We start from the raw sequence: 740 nt of genomic DNA on the forward strand, positions 1-740 counted from the left end.
GGGGACTGGGAAAGTGCGCACACAGCCCACACAGACACACGCACCCACACAGACACAGAGGGAAGGGTTGGGATGGGGACGGGGTGCACAGCAGGGCGGGGTAGGACCCCACAGCCCCTCCCAAACAGCCTCTCCTTCTCCCCTAGACTCCTCCCTTTCTCCTACCCTTCTCCACGGTAGGAACATAGCGTGTTTATATTTTATGGCCAAACTATTTTGAATTTTGTTGTCCGGCCCTCAGTGCCCTGCCCTCTTCCCTCACCAGGACCATCGCTCCCGGCCTCTGGTCTCTGGTCCTGTGTAATCCGCTCCCGGGTTTCTCACGTAGTTGACTCCTTTTTAGTCTCCCCGACCTGCGCCCAGCCCGTGGCCCCGACCCTCTCCTACTCTCTGTGGCAGTTTCATATTTGCTAAGACGAATTTGCTCATTAAACATTTTGTTGTATTTTACTTTATGGAGCTGCTCTGTGTCTGGTGTGTCTGGTCTCCTCCCCCTTGGGTTGGGGGCGGAGGGGATTACCTGGCAAAAAGCGGCCCCTGGCCCTGGCGCCCGGGCGCGCTCTGCTGCTGAGATGGGCGCGGGCGCGGCCACGAGGGCGTCAGGGCTCCCGCGTCGATCCGCACTCTTCTTAGCCGAGGGAGAGTGACCGAGCCGGTCCGCAAACGGGTCAGGCAGTCGCGCCGTGGTTAGCCGGGGCCTCCGCTGGAGGCCAGGAGGGCAAGGTCGGACCCTCTGCGCC

The sequence above is a fragment of the Carlito syrichta genome, unplaced genomic scaffold (genome assembly GCF_000164805.1).
Source record: "Carlito syrichta isolate Samal-C Ts95f unplaced genomic scaffold, Tarsius_syrichta-2.0.1 Scaffold176317, whole genome shotgun sequence".
Classification (NCBI taxonomy): Eukaryota; Metazoa; Chordata; class Mammalia; order Primates; family Tarsiidae; genus Carlito; species Carlito syrichta.